Source organism: Anser anser (genome assembly GCF_964211835.1).
Source record: "Anser anser genome assembly, chromosome: 7".
NCBI classification, from domain to species: Eukaryota; Metazoa; Chordata; class Aves; order Anseriformes; family Anatidae; genus Anser; species Anser anser.
The window spans coordinates 35,504,977-35,522,378 of NC_139727.1; the positions used below are offsets into that span (position 1 = coordinate 35,504,977).

Genomic DNA, 17,402 nt, shown 5'->3' on the forward strand with positions numbered 1-17,402 from the left:
CATTCCAGACATACCTTTACATGACATAGCTGAGGGAAAAACGTGTGCTTCCTAATGCATCATTCAGGCCGTAGGGTCTGAAAAAAACCAGCAAAGGCTCAGTCAGCTAATCTTCTCCTAAAGCTAATACCACGATATTTCACGGCTTTTTTTTTTTTTTTCTTCTTCAGCTGGCTGTGTATGCATAGCTTAACATTAAAAGGCTAAGGTAAATTGTTTTCATCTAGAAATGCCAGCTGCAATAAATCCTTTCTCCTCACAAGTCACGTAATGGGGAGCTTGGCATTTAAAGCCCCGAGCTGCTGACTCACCTTGCCAGCGGGTGTCCCCTTCGTGCCGGCTGCGCTCTCCAGGGACCAGCACCTCCTGCTGCTCTGCTCTGTCCATCTGCGGCCCTGCTGCGTGTCCCCGAGCCCACCGGGTCACTCTCTCTTTCCTGGCCATTTTCTGTAGCCGGACTGTCAGGTTTTGGCTATGGGCTAGAACTGCCTGCGTGTGCCTCTTTTCTTGCTAAATACACTTTTCCTTTTGTGGATTCGTGGGTGGCAGTCACCTGTTGTGGTGCCGCCTGCTTGGAGGGTTACGTGTGTTTCGGTCTGCGTTCCCGCTGCGGCCATCCCGCAGCACAGACCAGGCTGGTGCGGGATCGGTGCCCGTCGTATCGGCAGTCACAGACACGCACGTCGCCTTGGCACCTGGCTTTTACGTTGCGTGCTTCGAGCTTGGTGTCATCCTGGAAGGCTTCTGGGTTAATTAGTAGTCATAGGCTCACAGAGTGGTTTGGGTTGGCAGAGACCTCAAAGCCCACCCAGTTCCAACCCCCTGCCATGGCAGGGACACCTCCCACAGCCCAGGCTGCCCAAAGCCCCATCCAGCCTGGCCTTGGGCACCTCCAGGGATGGGGCAGCCACAGCTTCTCTGGGCAGCCTGGGCCAGGGCCCCACCACCCTCTGAGTGGAGAATTTCTTCCGTATATCTTAACTAAACCTCCCCTCTTTTAGTTTACAGCCATTACCCCTTGTCCTATCACTACACCCCCGACAGAGTCCCTCTCCAGCTTCCCCGTAGCCCCATTAGGCACTGGCAGGACCTCGGCAATCACCCCTAGTAATTCCTGGCATCCCCATTACTGGGAATGGTTTGTCAGTGACCCTCTCTGAGGCTTCGCATGAGGCCCTGCTGCCCTCCCAGTGATCTCCGGCTGACCTCCGCTGGCGTCCCAGGGGCTATCACGATACTTACAGTTATTTGGGGACCCAAACTGGCACCTACCGCATGCAACTCCTTTCTCCCTCTCGTTATCCGCAGCCTTCCAGAAGCCTTTTGGCTGGATGGCCCAGGTTTGTGGTGCAGGACATACGACACCGCGTGAGTGCATGCCGTGTATATCTACCTTGTGGTATGTGTTGACTTAGCTCCGTGCAGCTCCTCTCCAACACTGCTCTATAACATCAGGAATATTTGCTAATGTGTAATATCCAGCCCTGTCTGTCGTGTTTATTCTGTGGTCGCAGTGGCAGGTAGGATCCAGGCTGTGCCTACAGCAGTGCCTTTGTGCATCTGTACGCCTATAAAAACGCACCCTGCTGTTTGTCCCTGTCCCCAGGTCTCTGCCCACGTCTCTGCAGTCTGAGCCCTTTTACAGCACAGCGCCTCACCCCCAGCAGTCCGGGCTCATATTCTTTCTCCAGGCTGGAAACAAAATGTCCAGCTCCTTTTTCTGAGCCACTCGCGCGGCTTGCCACGCAGCAGCGTGTGAAGGCTTTGTAGTGTTCAATGAACTTCCCCTCACCACTCGGGGCGGCGGGGGCATTTCGGTGTTATTTCAAAGCAAAAAGAGTGGGAGGAAGAGACACAAGTTGTGCAGAGCGAGGCTGCACGGCTGGTATCAAGCTCTTGTTTGTGCTTTCTTCTGCTTTACCATTGGAAAGCGAGAATGTGAGGGTGGAGGAAAGAGCTGGTTAGCGGCGACACCTCGGTGCAAGCACGCAACGGCTGCGAGGGGCCGGGCAGAAGGTGATCCGGGCTGTGGTTTAACTGCTAGGTGCGAGCGGCTTGGCCACTGCGAGCCCCACATCGCACAAAGAGCCCCTGGCCCCGGGTTAATGCTATTGCCACCAGGCTTCGACGGAAGTAAATATGCAAAGCATCGAATAACCTGAGGGGGGAGAAGGAGGGTGAAAATTATGGTGCCCGCAGATTGAGCGTGGAGGGTTGTGTGTGCTGGTAATGAGTAATTTAGAACATCTGCAGATCTTTTATTCTTTTTTTTTTTTTTTTAAGTGTTTTCCATTTTCCTGCTTTGTGCTAGAGCCTTTTTAAAAAGAGCTGAAGGCAATGTTGTAGCCAGCAATAGGTGAAGTTAAAGGCTTGGATGCATTTCATTTAGGTCAGCACTGAGATCCAGCGTGCAAACTCCGAATCCAATTTTTGCTTGAATAATCTCAATTTGCCGAGTCTGTGCACAGAAGGGAGCTCACCCTGCCTCTCCTCCCCCAAAAAACCCTTGAAGAGGGAGAGAGCTGCCGTGCCCCATGTCAGTGTTAGAGGCTGGTCTGCTCTTACCCGCTTCTGTGCCCTGCAGAGGATCCACAGCGGGGTCACCAGCCTGGAGGCACCCTCTTTAGCCTGGGCTGTGCTTTGGTGTGCAGGGACCCCAATTTAAGTCCTTCTGCTGACACTTCCACCCCACCAGCCCCACAAGCTCACCAATGTCTGTAGCACTTACAGTATCCTTTTCATTCCAGGAGCATTTTAGGATTTTAGGAAAGCCGTTAAAAATTAAAAAAAAAAAATAAAAAAATCCTCTGCTTGCAGAAATAGATCTTCAGATTGTTCTCAGATCCCCCCTGCTTGAGACCTCTTCAATATTCTTTTTTTTTTTTTTTTTTTTTTTTGGAAGAACTGATCCATAGTAGATATTTGAGCATTTCATTCCTTTGCTGCCATCTTTCAAGTGAGGAAAAATTTCTTCTTCCACGCCCTCAGTTTAACGAGAAGGCTGAGAATAGGTACGTGGGGATTCCAGCTTTATTTATTTTTCCCCGTTAGGAAATGAGTCACTGGTAAGTGACAACACTGTCTCCAATCAGAGGGAGTCAGAGCTCGTGCATGCCAAGGACTCGTCTGCTAATTGCGACTCTCAGCGGCACCGTCTCACAGCCACGCTCTGAGCCTTACGCTGTGGCAGGGGCTGTTCACCAGCTTTTCGGCTTGTCTCGGTTTTCATCCGAGGGCTTTTCACTCCTTGTCGGTGAGGGCACGTGCTGAGAAGCCACGAGCGCTTCCTCACCCCAGCGAGGTGTGGTGGTGTCGCTCGGCAGCGCCAGCATCCCTCCATCGAGCCCAGCGGAGAAACATCTTAAAAAGTCGCATGCATGGCCAGGGATGGCCTTACTGGAAAGCTGGCTGGAAAGCCTTTTCTCTTCCCTGGAAGACTGGGAGTCCTCTGGGCACTGCTTCATGCTGGTGCCACCGACAGCAGGATCTCTACGTCCCGTTAAGTTTAGCGTAGACCTCAAGATGTACCCCAAATGCTGCCTTAAGATGCCAAATATTAAAATTGAATGTCAAAATCAACTTTTTAAAGCTCAGAACCTTTGCCTCAACATTGTGCCCATTTTAGTTACATTAGTGCTCTGATGTGAAGCCGTTTGGTCTCCCTTCAGTGCTGAAAATTAATTGTTTTTAAGAGCAGAATGAATGTTATGATAAAAATGTTCCCTTTCTGCATAAAGAAGAAGTTTAACTGGCTCTAATTCCAGGGGAAAGTTGTGTTGGCTTTAAGGGAAAAGAAAAGTAATTACAAATAACTGTGTGTGAAGCCAGATGAGATTGGCCGGATTTTGAGGAAAATGTATCTTAATCCTTTGATCTGACAGTTGCCTGGCAGTCGGAGCAGGAAAAGAAAGTCACTGGGGGGTTTTTCCATCTATGTGAGGTGGGAAATGCACATCCTACTTCAGAGATGGAAAATGAACAAATAAGCCTGCTGGGCGGCGTGACAATCGCACACGCATTCTTTTCTTGAGAAACTGCACATAGCCAGGATATTCTTGGTTTCCGGTGATAGGATTATCGCGGGCTCTGCCTGAACCTCCTCTGGATCTCGCAGGCATGTTTACACAAGCAACACGTTACTAAATTATTAATGTTTTTATTTTGTGTAGCGTGTTCATCACAGCTGTCGCTCCCAGATCTAAACAAAACTGGAGCCCTGCTGTCCTGCTGTGAAAAAAACATGGGAATAAACTGTTTATGACCAAATAGTTTGCAGTCTAAGGCAACATAAAAAAAAATAAAAGGTAGAGAAGATGGATAGGATCTGTTCAAGCATCCATACGTCTGTCCATTATGTGCATGTGTGCATGCTTTGTTTGCATGTAGGAGGGAGAGAGATGCGTTATAAAATGATCTTTTTCCTTTTTTTTTTTTTTTTTTAATTTTGCAATGTCCTTTTCATCCAAAGGATTAAAACTGCAGCAGGACAAGGTGAGACATTGTTCCCTCTTCTTTTCAAACCCAAAGGCATCCCTTACCATTCTTGTTTCAGACCGTAGCTTCTTCCCCCTCCCTCCCCAGCAGGGCACCAGTTGCACCCCCCTGCATTTCCAGATCACGGAGAGCTTCCACTAAAGGACCAACACCCTGCATGACTTGAGGCTGTGTAGCTAATTGCCACCTTCTGAAGCTTTACTTCCTCTTGTAAAGAGCAAGGCTGTGGTCAAGCTGTAAAATAACAGCTCGAACATACACATCTGCAACTCCTGATGTGCAGAACAGTTGCATATAGAAATACACCTAAGGAAACCACGGGTTTTCAGAAACTGGGGTAATTTATCTGGGATCCTTTCCTACACATCCCAGTTCCACAGCAGCCTAAGCCAGCAGCTCTTTGCCAAACCTGTAGGTGTACGTGGATGTGGATGTTACTTTCTGGCTGCAGTGATACTTCTGCTGATGCAGTGGTTGGAGGTGCTGGGCTGAGGTGGACTCAGAGTGTTAGAGGAAATGGTAGAACACCTCTGTGCAAAAGTAGGGTTCGTGAAGTGAGATACATTAGGACTGTGGCTAGTACCTGATACCTCCTTGCAGATGGGTGCTCTAGAGGCAGAGGGATTTAAATTGCATTTTTAAACGCTTGGTTTTTGTCCCTTTTCTATGTTATAGCTCCCCTGGCTACGTGTGTTTATGCAGAACATAGAAACCTCCAAAGTGCGTGTTAAAAGTCACCCAGGTTAGGGGGCCAGACCATAATTTACATTCTGTAAGCACTTTGTGGCAACTTGCCTTTAGCTGCCCTCCTCTCCCTCCTCCCCAGGTCAGGCAGCCTGGAAGAGCCTTCCTGCTCCCCTGCCTCCAGCCCTTGCCTCTGCCCCGTGATGTCCAAACACCCCCTTCATAACCTGACGGCAGTCCGTCTTAAAACTAGCCCCATTTTTCGTCTTCGCTGCTCTTACTCTCATTGTCCCAGATCCTAAGTGCTTCTCTCCTTTTCCTAACCCAAACATAGCCACAGCCGCTCGGTACCCGTCTGTTCCTGGGTCGGGACCATCCCCTCACTTACACGGTCCCTCCGCTGCCCTCTCGCTCACCCCGCTGACACGCTGAGGCAGACCTCATGTTTTCAAATTCTTCTCTGAGCCGTTCTGGTTTCCCTCAAATGCCCTGCTCTGGCCTAGGAACGGCTTGCTCTCTGCACCGAGCTTGCAAGGCTTCAGGGCTGAGGCTTGTCAGGCTTGCTCGGGCTGAACTTTTTGTGACCTGCCCGCGGCTTTGCTCTACTTGGTTCAGATGTAGCGGCAAGTTTTCTAACGGGCCGCATGTCTACGGCTAATGCTTTCCTTTTGTTTGTCTCTGTATGATCCCACCACGGCTTTATGACTACCAAAATGACGTAGCACGGAGAAACGGGGGCCCGGTGTGATAAGAGAAGCCTGGAGAAGCGGGGGCATGGGATGGGGGCTGAGCATACAGTTAGGGGACGGTGAGTGCCAGGACACAGCGCTGGAGACCCCACAGCCATAATCACCTCACCTGTGGTCACATAAAGACAAAACAGGTTTTAGGCATGACCAAGAAATGGTACTGAGCATACGTAACAACCATCTTATATAGTAAATGTGGGTGTCGTATGGAGCTACAGACAAATGAAAGATGAGTAAAGGTCTACAGCCCCCTTAGCAAACAGAAAAAAAGTTCCAGGTGAATCCCTGGGATCTCAGGACCCACAGAGGCCATGAAGGGAGAGCATAATGCCAGGAAGCAGGGTGGAAGCTAAGTGTGTGTGAGCAGCAGCTCTAGCTGTGCTAATATTCATTCTTCTTTTGTAACAATAAAATAGAGCTGGACTAATCATGAGTAAGCTCTTGAGACTTCAGTTATACGAACACTAAACACTTGGCCTTTTGCGTATATATGAATACATACCTATATAAATATATAGTGTGTTCTTCCTCTTTACTGATAAAACTAGATTTTCAGTGTAACAAAATAATCAGTCGTGTGATGTCATCTTTCAAATTGAGGCTTACAGCCTAAACATGATAAAGGTCCACAGCCCGGTGTCGTGCACATCCCACCTAAATCATTCACACGCCCTCCAGCCTGGCCTTGGCTGCCCTTAGGACCCCTGGATGTGAATACACGTCGGGTCTCAGGCTGGGATCGCGTATGTGACGGCTGTTTGGGGTGCAGTGGAGGAAGCATGAAAACAAAAGACCCTTGAGGGGCTTCCAAAGGGGCCCTGGGACGGATCTGGGGAACTCGCCGTGCTAAGGCAAGCGAACTTTGCCAACGCTCCTTTTCCCCCGGCAGGAGCTAGGTGAGGGCTGAAGTTTTCCCTGCTTGTAGTGATCAGAACAAAAGCCAGTATAGTCTGTCGGTAGGTGAGAGCGAGGCGATCTGCTTTTGCCTTCATGCAACATGGATTAAATATTCCCCACATAGCAAAGCCCTCCGGGGGCTCGCCTGTCCAGAGGGCAGGTGGCACGCAGGAGGTGAGGGAGCTCTGTCGATGTTTTGGAAGCACACACAGCCATCGAAAATGTGTCTATTGTGAAATCCCGATCAGCCCCAGGCTTGCTCCCCATGGCTGCTGCTGTGGGTCAGACCCTGGCTGTCCTCACCTCCCCGCGAAACCTTGCGCTGCTTTATGGAAAGCGGCACAGCCCGGGAGGCAGGCGGTGATGCTCGTCCCACAGACCAGGGCTTCCAAGCTGTGGGAGGCTCGGGTTCTGCTTGGGATGTGCTTGTAGAGAGGTTTAGTGCCTGTCCCTGAGGTGTGGCGTCAGGGGAAGGAAACCTTTAACCTGTGCCTCTTCTTCGTAATGGAGAAGCCTGAGCTTGTACCTCGGTAAATGAAGAAGAGTGATTGCAAATCGAGGTCACTTTGGAGCTCATGTGAAATGGGCACATTTTTCTAATTCCTTCTCTAATGAATTTTGTGTGGAGATGGTTACAGTCGTGGGTGAGAGGGGGAAGATGCTGTCTCGTACACTTGCTCCTGGGGAGATGGCATCCTCTGAGGCAGCAGAACAGAACGTACCGGACTTGACCACAGTCCTGGCACTCTGCGGGTGAGCAGGTCAGGTAGGAGCTGGTTTCCTTTCAGGTCAGTTAAAGGGTCCCTTTGGCTTCAGTAGTCATCTCACGTCTTCAAAGCATGCCTCAGTGCTGAGAGCAGCCTGATGCTCATCTTCAGAGACAATCTGAAGTGCCTGAGCAAGGCGGCTGGGCAGAGCTGTAGCCGCGGATCTCCCCAGCGTTCGTTTCCTCCCACTCCTTCACTGAGCAGAAGGGGGAAGCTCCCACAGGGGTCTGTGGGGCAAAATCATTGCCCAGGGCTTTGCAGGAGAGAAAGTCATATCTATCCCTCATGCATATTCTTAAAATTCCCCGAGGTCCTTGCTTGCCCAGGCTTTGTCCTAGATGGCCATAACATTTCAATGTTTGATTTTATGTTTGGTTTTTATGACTTCTGCCAGGCATTGAGGTGACTTGTCTTCACTTTTTGTGTTGAACAGTGGCAGGAAATAGAAATTCTTGTACCTTGGGCTTCAAAAAGCCCTTTAAAGCAGGAGGAGAACCTGGGCTATGTTTAACATATTTCATCTACAAGAAATGCTTTTAAGTGATGACTGCATTAAAAATATTTCCTAAAAATGCATTAGAGAGCAGTGGATATTTATCAACAAATAAAACTGCAAATGAAAGAGGCAGCTTGTTCGAGGCTTATCTCTGAAAATTACTGAAGCATTTACAGAATGGTTTTGTCAGGTGATTTACATATTCATGAGCTGTAATTTCTCCAGTTGCTGTATTTAGTTGATAATGCCTCTTTTTAATACTGTAATTAAAAAATTTCGATCTAGGTTATACTCCAATTGTTTGCTCAGGTACACCCAAACAATTGGCGTTTTGTTTACTTGTTGTTGCAAATACAGCTCTTACACGTTAAAATGTCAGTTGTAAGAAAAAAATTCACAACTGACAAATTTCTTAAAGGACATTCGAGGTAGGCAGGCTCTCGACACTGTGGTAGGAGAATCCCACAGATACTTTTTTGCTCAGACAAACCTAGGGTCTGCCGTTCTTAAGAGACGGCATCCTTGCAGTATCCCGTGAGGATCTGTCAGCACCAGTTCCAGATAAGAGGCACATGGCTTGTCCAAATGGTGCCACACAGTCCAAGGTGGGAACTTTGTGGAACTTTGTATATCTGGCTACTCACTCAGAAAACGAGTCTCCCTTGCCCCTGGTTCGTGATGGCAGACAGCTAGGAGCGCTTGTGAATGATTGCAGATCCGTGTCTGTTCTCACAAAACCCAGTGAGGAAAATAGAGGCACTAAAGTTTAATGGAGCAGGAGGTAGGTGCCTATAAATCTGTTTTAAAGGAAAAATTTTTAAGGTTGCTCAAAGCTGTTAGAGAAACTGTAAATATCTTTTAGAAGTGCAGAAAGCAACCTCTGAAGATGTAGAGAATTTGAAAAAATGGATATAGAGAGCTGAAATTAATCATGAATGTTGATGCAGAAAGAGTAGCACATGGCTGTGCAACACAGCCCACCCTTCACCTTGCATGAAGACAAACACAGCCCAACCACAAGCCCTTTGCAAGACCCCCAACGTGCTTCTGAACTGGAAAAGAACAGGACAATCAAGTACAGGCTGCGGCTGCTAGGACAGAAAAGGGAAGGACAGAGGAGGAGATGAGTGGGGATGCAAAAGACGTCTGAGAGCAGTAAGGCAGCAGGCCGGTTGCTTGCAGCAAATCCCAGAACCACCAGCAGAGTCCATCCATTCTTCTTTTGCCTTGAAGCAATGAAGATTGGTGTCTTTGTGTGAGGGAAAGGAGAGAAGTTTCTTCTGCGATCCATTCTGCAAATGCCCCTGTCTAGCAATTGAGTACTCCCATGTTCAGGACTGCAGGAACCTGCAATGTGTGTCTGTCTGGGGCACAGAAACCCCGTTCCATTGGCAGCATTGAGTGAGGCAAATGAGATTCCAATTGGAACAAATACTGAAAGCTGTGAAATTTCCCATGGGCACAAGCTGTGCATTTCTTTTCAGAAAAGGTTTCTAATCCCTTGCATTTTGTCATTGGTTAGTATTTCAGTGAAATATTTTGATGAGACTGAGATATTTAGCTTTCCACCTGGATCAGCTGATGTTCTGTTATACGACTATAATAATGGAGCAAGCTAAGTGATGAAGCTAAGGTGATACATCCTGACCTTATCAAGTCGCAGTATTACAGGCCAGTCAAGTCGGAATTGTTTTGATCATTTTATTGAAAATGTTGACAAAATGTGTACCTTCTCAAGGAACACTTGGGTTTAATGGAAACATCATTTCCCAGCGGGAAAATGTGCCCTCAAACAAAATGTCAACAGCTGCTGGGCTGGAGAACATGATAGTGGACAGTGGGAGGGGAGGAAAGGAAGGCACATATGCCATTGATACACACATACACTGTTGATGAAATCAATTTCAATTTACTCAAGTTATTCTAGCGTCACTTTCAATTACATATGCCAAGTAGAAAACTACAGCATCCAGCTGTGGGAATCAACAAGACAATTGCGCAGCAGTCATGAAAAGAACAGTCAGCAGAGAAATGATTTGCATTTGCTTTTCTTGACAGCTGATATTTTCCTGATAAATTGCTGCCCTTTGTTGTTGTAGCTGCTCTGAAGAATCAACCCACTTAAGGGGGTGGTAGCTTTGCCCGCATTCCTGGCTTTGCATCGGCTGGCACAGGTTGGGGATGAAAAGAGGAGGCTGGGACAGGAGGAGGAGGTAGAAGACTGTGTAGTAGAGGTAAAGTTGGCATTGTAATTAAAGACCTGCTGTAGAAAGGGTGCTGCTCCAATGGTGGTGTCGTCTAGAGCTGTGAGTGCTTAGGGTCACAGTTTGCTGTTCAGAATCGGTGGATCCGGGGGCAGGTGGATGGTAGGAAAGAGAATTTCGTGGCTTGACATAAGCTGATGACTGTCAAAACAAATGGGCCTGTGAGGCTGCAGGCTGCTGAGAGACACAGATGAGCTATAAAGTTAGTCGTCTTTTTCCTATGGAGCGTGGGTTTGTGCCAGTGAGAGAAAAGGACAAGAGAGACAGTCAAAGCAATTCCCATTTAAAACTCCAACCCACATCTGTGGCTATGCCATGGGATTTCTCTCCTTAGTTAAGCCCAGGAAGGAGGATGGAGAGGGAAACATTGGCAGCAGGATGTGTGAAAGGTGCCCATATCAAATATGCAAAATTGTTCCCCCAGGATTTCCCTTCAAAGGGGTCATATTGTTGTTAAATGGCTTGTTAAATAGGATTTAAATGGCTTGTTAAATGGGGTCTCCAGCTGGGTGGCTGTTAGTGGGTAGACCGGTCCAATTATTCTGGATTTGACCTCTTCCTGCAGCAGTCCTGCCCTGTCTAATGCTGGTATTTCAGCAAAATTCACTTTTGCAAGAATGTTATTCTAGCCTAGGATCTGGGCCAGGCCTTTATTTCTGTTAATTACAGATCAGTCATTCTTTTTCTTTTCTAAATGTTGAAAAAATGCGTTTTATGTGCAAGAATGCCTGATAAGTGATACACCCACAGGAACATTATATTTTTCTAACATCCGCCTCTGTGTTCTTTCTCTAATTTCCCTGCCACTGTCTTTGTAGAGGATCTGTCTCCTCTCCCTAGCGCTGTTCCCTGCCTTTTAGATGTTTTCTTTCTCGTCAGCCACCCTTAATTCCTACCACTGGCACATCACAGATTATTGCCTTCTAGTGCTTTATCAGTTGTGAATGTGTGAATGTGAATTTTCTCTTTATTTTAGTCATTCTGTGAAAATCTTCTCTAGAGGCTTAACTGTAAAACTTCCCTTGTTACCGCGTGAGTGGGCTCAGGAAGTGTGGTGGTCCTGGTGAGACCGGAGCAGTGCCAAGAGTAGCACAACAGGAGCACCACAGGTACCATCTAGCCTGTTTCAGCAGCGAATCCTATTCTTAAAGCCTCTTTGGAGTTTTTTCTGCGTAGTGCCTTCATGATGCCTCTTGTTTATTTCAAAATAACACCAAGGCTGAGCCCCTCAGCCATTTTAATAAAGCTTTTAAGAGCGCTGAAGTTAACGCCTGGATTTTCTAAATTACACTGAGACAATAGCAGGAGGCTCCATGCATTAAAACAATGGTCTGACAGTCTGAGCTGGATTTATACTTGTGAAGTTGTTGTGTGTCAGCACTGGTGGCCCTGACTCATCCAGTCCCCTTAAGGATAATCTTGGAGGCTTTGGGCAACATTTTCAAAGTGCCTCCGTAGGCAGAGAGCCCGCATCCCCTCATTGTCAGTGCGATTTAAAACCTCAAAGTGCCAAAGTCACTATGCACAATGACTGTACTACGTAAGTCACAGTGTATGAAGTGCTTGTTGCCCTTTCTCTGTGACTGTGCATTATGGTGCGTGGGCTCTCCCAGAGTGTGTGCATTTGGTTCAGGAATGTGATGCTGAAATCTAAGCAAGCATTGAAGAAGGCCTGGTAGGAAAAAGGTTTCTTTTGTCTGGGAGCTGTTCCTCCTGCCGTATAGCTTCATGGGGACCAGCAGCCAAGCCGTTTCCTTGACGTGCTGAACCTGCCAGCACAAGCTGAGCTGGTTTAATGCAGCGCAAAGCCCCCTTGATGGAAACAGATCAGGAGGGAACTGGGGCACTAGATGCAGATTTTCACACTTCTACTGCTTGTGTTGAAGCATAGGTTTGTTTCTTAGGCTTGCCAAACCAGCAGAAGTGTTGTTTCCTCCCCAGGAAGTCTGCTGAGGAACAAGCTAACGGCTCATCTTCAGTCTTGTATCTAGTATCTTTTGTGTAACAACAGCATTTCCATTCAAAATACCCCCCTGTAACCTCTGTGGGGGAACCTCATCGGCCTGCGTGCCAAGACACCTGGGTGTTTAGCAGCTCTAGCTGGTCCTTCTTCGCTCTGCCTGCTCCACTTCTTCATAACAAGCCCACAACCTCACCAGAGAAGTACGGTTCACTTGCATTCATCCTGCCTGCCACTTCAGGCCTGAGACTTTATTGTTTCTTTGTGTTCCGTGTTTGAAAACCATCTTTTTCCAGCTGCATTTTAGCCCGGAAGGTCTCACAACCCGTCGCTCCTGGGGACGGTGCCGCTGGGAGGAAGGGCCGCCGCAGGGCTGCCTGAGCTGCGCAGTCATGGCCTACTGGGCGCGTCTGGCCCGGGGCAGGCCGTGAGCCAGCTCCTGACCCGGCACCTCGCCACGGCAGCAGATGGGCCACAGCAAAGGCTGCCAAAAAATGACAGATGAACGTGAAATCTATTTTCTGGAGAAAGAACTCACACCTGGGGCTAGAAGCACAGCTGTCCTTCTTGGCCGTTTGTGGCTGTGACGAAGGAGCCACTGCCCACCACACACCTGATTGAACTTAGCCATTGCCCAGCAGTGACAGTACTAGTCACTTTTTTCCCTCTTGGTTTATCTGGGTTGCAGAAGGGTGCTCTAGTAAATTCTTCACAGGGCTCTGTGAGTTTTCTGTGGGAAGTCTTGCATCTGGCTGGAGTGAGCTGCTGTGGCCTGAGCATGGTGTGAAGAGATCAACAGAGCGTGGAAAACTCCCAAGAGCTTCTGGGAGGGGACGGGACACTACTGCCTCACATCAGGTGTGAACAGAGCCCTAAAGAGCTTTTGGCTTCTCTATTGTCTGTATGTGGTACCCATGTCTCATAGCTGATGACAGGCCGGGGATAACTGGCAGTTGGCCGAGGTGATAGCAGCACCAGCGATGAATACGATACATAGAATCATCTCCAGAGTCAATAACAAGTAAGATCACACAAGTCCTTGAAATAGCCTTCCTTGGTTTTGTGTTAGGGCTTTCAGGAGAGTCTCAGCCAAGGGTAGATTATGGAAACTTAGAAACTTCCTCACTTGACTGACCAACACCCTGCCTATGGGATATGAAGAGCTCTCTATGGGACACAGGATGCTAATAAAGGATGAACAAGAAGTTAATGGGAGTATAATTATGTGGGCCTGCAGGGTTTCACGTACACACGCTATGAGAAGAGTATTTGTGTGGCTAGGGAAAGGTATCAGAAAGCTTTAGACATACATTGCTGCACTGGTTCTTTAGGCCTTCCCCCCTGAAGCAAGGCTGAAGGATGTGGAAGGGGCAGTGCCATCTGGAAAGCAAGCCCTTGGACAAGGAGTAACTGGTAATCCATCTTTTGCTTTGAGCTGTGCTTTCCAGCAAAGTAGGCACCTCAACTGTACTGTTTCCCTTTGCCTTTTTGAGCACTGAACTCGCGGACAGGCTGCAGCGATGCCATCCCAATGGCTGTGTCCCTTTCTTGGTGGTATTTGAAGTGCCACAATTGTTAGGGCATCCTGGACAAGGTGGGTTATGAGAATGCTTGGAAATACCCAATACATGTGTATTTGATTCTGTAGAGAGACACATCTTGAAGTACTATAAATCTCACTTTCTGAGACAGCAATTTCTTGGCTGCACAACGCTGCACTTCTCTCTTTGATTTATGGCAGCAGTAGAGAATGATTCTTAATTTAAACATCTGGTTTCAGAAAGCCTGAAAAATTCATGTGATTAACAGAAAGGTTTTTCTTGATCAATGTCCACTAGCCCCTGAGCAGTGTTCGGGTGGCCAGCTCTGCTGTTTGAAGCTTGCTGTTCTTCATAGTGGTCTTTGCTCCGCAGCAGACACGTCTCATGTCACTGCTTAGGGTGTTGTGAGAAGCTGGGGCCCCTCCAGCCCTACAGGGAATGTCCTACACTGTCCTGTGATGCAGAAATGAGAGAACCAGAATTCAAAAAGTATAACCTGGTGAATCAAGTTACTTGACTATGTGACTTTCTAAATTTCCAAGGAACCCATTTGACACCACATCCTTCTATCACGGTCTGCATCTGTCATGTTCGTGGCAATGCTGACAAACGGGATCTCACCTACAGCTGAGTTTTTTCTTAAAGGAGGAGGATGTGCAGAATGGTACAAAGAGGATTCAAAGCTTCCCCTCCCCGGATCTACTTAGTGTAGGTCCAACCCTATGGAAGAAGAACACAGGCTGCTCTACTAAGACATGCTGGAGCAGCTGAGGTGCAAGGAGAGAGAGAGGTAAGGAGATGACGATGTGCTGCTGTGAAGGCTCCGTGCCCTCCTAAGCTGGCCGTATGTGAGCTAGATTTTTCCACTATGAGGCAAGCCAGCGTTTGGGCAGCCCTGTTCCGGTGCAGCGGTACACAGCCTGCCCTGCTTCAGGGGATGGTCTGGCCCTGAATTTTGAAATGTTAAAAACATTCCTCTTTTACTTCTGTCACTGTTCAATATTATGGGGAAAGATGTTATCACAGCTAATCCGTGCGGTGTCTGTGGAATTTCTTGGCCTGTGAGGATTTATATTGCATTCATGTATTCCATGAATTGGGCACAGGTTTTGCTTCCGACAGCAGCAGTTTTTTCAAGGGCATCCCAATAAGATGAAAGTGTGGTCACTGACAGAAACCGCAGTGTCAGACTACGGGCTTGAGGATGTTTTGGATGGCTCTGTATTTTAATTCTTGATTTCCCCTGGCACCTAGACAACCAGCAATTTATGTGAAATCCTAAGGGGAGGAAAAAAAAAAAAAGAGAGAACTGAAGGAAATGCCTTAATTTAATTGATCGGAATATTTTGGAAATTCATATGTGCCTTTTGAAAAAGGTAATTAGAAAACAGAAAAAATACTGCATAAAATCATACTGAAGCTTTAGTATCATATTTTTCCTCATTTTTCAGCCTTCCAAACATATTTCAATATGCTGAGAAGAATAAATCAATACTTGCATTTGGAAAAAAATAATATTTAAGAATACTCAACCTGTGGAATTCCCTGCTGCAGCTTTTTGGAAGGGAGTCTTTTTTTTTTTTTTTTTTTTTTGCAGGGAGATTGTGAAAAACCTTGGTAATATTGCAGTCTACAAAGTTTGTAGTTTTGCATAGGAAGAGCAAGAAAATGCAATAGCCTACTTTAGGATATGGTTGGTCATTTGTCTCTTCTCCAGCTTCATATTAAACACTTCAGTAGGTTTCTTCAAATGCTATTTTCCAAAGTATCAAGCAGAAGCAATGAACTAACGTAACCAAGGCTGAGAAATCTTATGTGAGTCGTCTAAAAACCATATCAGCATTGTTTTATGTATATCATAGCTGATCATTGTTTGAACACACCTGCTGTATCTTATCTAGGCTGGAGGAAACAGGGAAACATGGGGGCTCTGGGCTGTAGATTAGTATCTTCTTTCTTCCTTTGCAATGGCAAAACATTTTTGAATGAGCTTTGACCCTGAAGCAGGCTGAGCTTGAAACGGCCTTTCTGTCCATTCATACTTCATTCACAATGTTTACTTTCTGTCTAAACAAGTGGGGTTTTTTTGGTGCTTTGTGGAATCTGGTTCGTCCATGAGCCCATACCCCAGCCCTCCTTCCCAGTCCTCCCAGCCCTTGTCAGCAGTGAGGCCGGCGGTGCTGGTGTGTCGCGTCAGAAAGGCTGGGAGGTCAGGCTGAGGACTCACCTTTCATCTGCATGTCCTCGCTCAGGGTTTAAATCACCAATATTTCTTAAGTTCTGTAATGCGGTAAGCTGTGTACACAAACAGGCACCGCTCGCTTCAGCGGTCCTACCCAGGCCTTGTGTACTGAAGTTTCCAGCATGATGCTGCGCCACGTACAGCAGTCAGGCCAGGAACATCGCTACCTGTGTTTGTTTGCATAGTGACAGCATTCCCGTCCCTCCAGATTTTGCTGCAGAAAACTAGGATTTAGCTATTACACATGCATCTCTTCAAATGCATGTTGTCTCTTGCTTGCCACCAAAACTTGCTAATAATGTGCAGTCATTATTGCCTTACAGATATGTCTGTAAAGGTGGTACATGATAGAGAGAAGGTGAGGCAAACCCAAGCAATATGTTGCAGAGCAGCACAAAAATGTAAAACAGTATTATGTATGAGAGCACAGAAAGCTTACACACAAAATTACATTTTGATAATCCTATTTAAATGTGCACTGTAGTGTAATCAGATGTGTGCCGTCGCTCTGTTGCGGCTGTAGCGCAGTCTGTAACAAGCAGCAGCCTTTCTCAAGAGACCAGTGTTCGTGCGGAGGGCTGCATCCCTCAGGTGTGCTCCTGAGCATGCTGGGGTCTGTCTGAACCGGGGACCGGGAGGTCGCCTCCCAGCTCCTGGTGCCAGCGGAGGCAGGTGCTCGGGCAGGGGGGCTGCGGTGTGCCCTGGCTGCGAGCACCTCAGGGCCACTGGCTTGCTGTGGAGACACAGTGACATGCCGTGCTCTTCTGCCACTGCAAAGATCAGATATTGCCGACACCCAAAGTGGAAGTTTTGGGGTAAAATTCAGTGGTGACAGCTTGAGTTGTGCTCAGGTTACCTTGAGCCTTCAGCCCACCATTTCCCATCCTTGACAGACAAAAGGGAAGACTGAGAAACCCCGCTGCAGAGGCAGGCGCGCTGGCAGGCGAGACTGCTTTCCCTTTGTGCGATGCGGCGGTCCCTGACCCACCGCCGACCAGGTTTGCTGCAGACCCGTACCAGCAGCGCCACGTCGGGGTGGCATTGTGCCCGGGCTAGTCCATGGGGGCTCTGAGGTGGCCACGAGCTGGCCAGCTCGTAGCGGCTGCCCACCTGGGGAGCTGCAGCATCTCACCCGTGCTGCGCTACGTGCTTAGGTGTACCGGCTCCCACAGAGCTAATCTGAAGCGCTACACTGAGCCACATAGATGTGCCTATTTTTTCTCTCACTAAAGCAGTGATTAAGACTGGCCATGCCTCCCTCCCCCAATCCCCCCCCTCCCCCCCTTCAGTCTTACCCAGGGGTCCGTA

At 47.9% G+C, this 17,402-nt stretch overlaps 1 protein-coding gene and 1 long non-coding RNA gene across 5 annotated transcripts in view; one reads left to right on the forward strand and one right to left on the reverse strand.

The window, feature by feature from the left end:
* Window positions 1-17,402, forward strand: part of GRK5 (G protein-coupled receptor kinase 5) — a 168,266-nt gene that overhangs the window by 30,387 nt on the left and 120,477 nt on the right. The window lies entirely within an intron of this gene.
* The window catches only part of LOC310902256, a 53,266-nt gene that overhangs the window by 14,604 nt on the left and 21,260 nt on the right, over window positions 1-17,402 (reverse strand). Inside the window, exon 1 of the long non-coding RNA XR_014586588.1 lies at window positions 15-17,402. This exon is cut by the window's right edge and continues 21,260 nt beyond it. This is a non-coding gene — a long non-coding RNA (uncharacterized lncRNA). The remainder of the gene's footprint in view (window positions 1-14) is intronic.